Raw genomic sequence first — 3632 nt, 5'->3', positions numbered from 1 at the left:
ACTGGGATGGTTGCTCTGTCCTGCTGTCTAATTCTGCATTAAGTCCCAAGCTGCCTCGTGTAGCTACCTGGCCTGTCAGACCTCTCAGGCCCCATGCACCACTCTGTGCACTGAAGGGGCTCCTGACCCATGCAGAGATGGGGACCTGCATTGCCTCATGCAGCTGCAGAGTCCTGTCAGCTCTCTAGTCCTGCACTCTGCTCTGTGCACCACAGAGGCTCCTGCCTCATGCAGGGATGGTGACCCGCACTGCCTTGTGCAGCTGCGGAGTCCCTTCAGCTCTTCCAGCCTCATGCACTGCTCTGTGCACTGAAGGGGCTCCTGCCTAGTGCAGGGATGAGGGTCTTGCACTGCCTCATACAGCCATGTGGCTCCTTCAGCTCTCCAGACCCACCATGCACCAACCTGTGCACCAATGCTGCACCTCTCCATGGCAGGGGCTGGGAGCAGCTGCTTGCTGCTCCCTCCTTGGCAGAGGTGTCTTTAGGCTGCTTCTGGGATAACTGCTCTGCCCTGCTGGTCACCTCTACCAGCTCTTCTGCAGCCCATCTTTGTCTTCCCTCATTGAAGCCGCCTGTGTGCTGGGCATGCAGGTTTTTATCCCTTCCAGAGACTCCACCCCCACATTGACAGTGGACCTATGGGAAAGCCTGATGGGTTAGTTCCCCCTCAGGTCCTCTTCTACACCTTGCCCCTGGGTCAGGGCAGGACAAGCCTGCCTCCTCCTGATTGGTGGGGAAGGGAAATGCCCCCCCACCCCCACCCCAATCAGCCTGAGCCATTCGTGCTCAAACCAACAAGCTGGGCTGCCAGTGAGCCCGCTGGCCAACCTGCCACAATAGCATAATCTTTTGTAAGCAGAGGTCTTACTTCATCTGATGCTGTGAAGTGTAAGTGCACTGCCAATGCTGTGTAAGCATACACTGAGAGAATACGGGGTGTCTATGAGCATGGGGGATGCTCTTCCTTAGTACAGTCAGGTTCTTGGGTGCCTCAGTGGAAAAACTATAAGGCTAAAGACAACAGCAAGATGGGCTCTGGTTTAGTGGAGTCTTTAGAAGAAGGAAAGCAGTTGCCAATCTTTAGATATGTAGTTCTCCTTCTTTGTCATGTATTGTGGGGGAAGGAGGGATCAGATAGACAGGATTGAAAACCTGCTAGATAGCTATAGCTCTTCCCTTTACCATGCTTTTCCTGCGGAAGACAAGGGAAGGCTGGGAGTGTGTCAGAATGGACAAGCTGAGTAGGTTGGAGCCTGGGGATGGACACTCCAAAATGTGAGGAATGAGAAGACATCACCCACTTACCCTAGATCCAAGCTTTTAATCTAGCTGCTGCTTTTCTGAGCCAAACCAACCCCAGCCCTCCAGGCAAGTTCAACTCCATTCAAATCAATCTAAGGAGTCTCAAGGGGCTAGGAAATGGCTGGCATGAGATCAGGAGAAGGCAGAGCCAGCTATGCATCCTCTCTCAGCCTTCTTCTTCCTGCTCCTAGGTAACCAGAAACTAGGAGGGCTACTGGGAATCATCAGATCCTAGACAGCCCCAGTGCTTGGGCTCAAGAGGGTAGGGTGCGACAGCCAGAACCAGAGGGATTAATAAGCAATAATATGTGCTTCTTGGAGGCATTTGGTATTTTGCCTAAACAGGTAATATTAATTAATATTAGCTTATAAGTTTGTGAACTGCAAATGTAATTTGTCTGTCATAATTTTAACCAAAATGATAAATTAACTGTTCATGGAACTGACTGGGCCCCATAGGCAAAGCTGTAGCTGTGAGATTAGCTGGCCTAATGGTTTTTTGCTCAGGGTTCAGCCTTAGCGATAAAAACTGGATCTAACTGCTTGGCACACCCAACACATTCCAGGAAAGCATATCCCAAGAAAGCATATAAAAGGGGTTGGGATTTAGGTGTAGCGATGTCAATTTCAAAACTAAAGGTGCTGCATCAGAATTTGCTTATTGGATAAACCTGAGTCTGGGTAGTAACTTTTTTATGATAATTTTAACACCTTTCAATCCCATAGGGTAACAGCTATAGGGCAACATTGTGCGTGGCCCTGAGGCCAACAGATTAACATAAGACTAGGTATAAAAAACACGTGCATCAGGTAACCAGCAGGAAGGAGGGAACAGAACGGTCATTTTTGTTCCACGCCCGGACCCCAGACTCCCGGTGTGAGTGAGGATCAGATCCTGACCAAGGGACTTTCCCCAGTAATCCCTCTGACAGCGTCGATCATCAGGGACACCTGACTTAACTGGAATCACTTGGCGCACACCTGGTATTGAGGGACTATCGATAAGTTGCCAACCCATGTCTGTCTATTCGTTGTTTTGAGCAGCCCAGTGTGGCTAATACCCTCGCAGTGCCCAGTAGGCCTGTGACAGATTGATCTATCTATCTGTTGTTATTATCTGTTGTTATTATTTACAATTAGCTCTTTTATACTGCCTTATCTGCTTATCGCATTTATCTTTCTGTTAACTGTTGTGTGTGTGTAAGCTATAATAAATTTGCCTTTATTCCACTCCCAACTTTGCCTCCTCGATCTGAAACTGAATCAAACAGCCCAGTTGGCCTGTGATAAAATTAACACACTCACAGTGCCCAGCTGGCCTGTGACAGCAGGGCCAGTTCTTTGTACACCCTCCTGCTTCAGTCAGCTCCAGCAAGGAAAGCCCTTTTAGGATATTGAACATTTGGCTGATCGTGACATTGATGGTGCTAATAAACAAGCTCATGACCAGGATGAATTTGCTGTTAATTGTTCCAGTGTTCTGGGCATTAAATTAACTCTACAGGAAGCTTGCCTTCCCAAGGGGCCAGATTCACTCCACAGATGTAAAAAAGTATAGCCCTGCTGACTTTAAGGAGGCCCGACTGATTTACACCTACCAGGGATCTGGACCAGCATATCAAGGAGCTTGGAATAAAATAGATTCCCAAACCTGGAAAGAATGCCATAAACCTCCAGGATGTTTGTGGTTCACACAGAATTGTTTCTTCCCTGCTTGAGAAATGCCTTGAGGTTTTACCCAGATGTGTGTTCATAGAATTGATACTAGTCCTGGAACCAAATCCTGTCAGCCCCCCAAATCCCATGAAAATTACAGCTACATTGCAAGAGCAGAACCTCAGTGTTTACTAATCCCTTTAGAAGCTTCATCCCTTTCCTGGTTATTTACCAACCTTCTACTTTCTTTCCCTCCCAAACACTGAACACTGTTCTCCTTCACTACTGATTTTGTCTTTAGATGGCACTTTTTTCCCCTTGTGATATTTCAAATGTGGAGTGTTATAGAAATGTCTGGGGGAAAGAAAAAAAAAATAAATAAAACACAAGGGAAGGAAATGCAAATGGTGTTGAGTAGTGGGGGTTAGAAAAGTAAAAATGATCAAGAGAATATTTTTTTTTACACAATGAGCTGTTGGTCTGTGGAATTCCTACCTACAAGGATCCCACTGGGACTGAGATCTCAGCATACAAAACAGGCCTGTGACCATAGAGGGTGGATGGGACTTTCCAGAATTGTAATAGTTAAGTGGTAAGTCACAAACATAAGTTGGCAGTGTCTTCTCTGGGGTTTGATACCTTCCTCTGTAGCAGATGGCATTGGCCACTCTC

Source organism: Alligator mississippiensis, chromosome 14 (assembly GCF_030867095.1).
Source record: "Alligator mississippiensis isolate rAllMis1 chromosome 14, rAllMis1, whole genome shotgun sequence".
Classification (NCBI taxonomy): Eukaryota; Metazoa; Chordata; order Crocodylia; family Alligatoridae; genus Alligator; species Alligator mississippiensis.
This window is presented reverse-complemented; position numbering follows the sequence as displayed.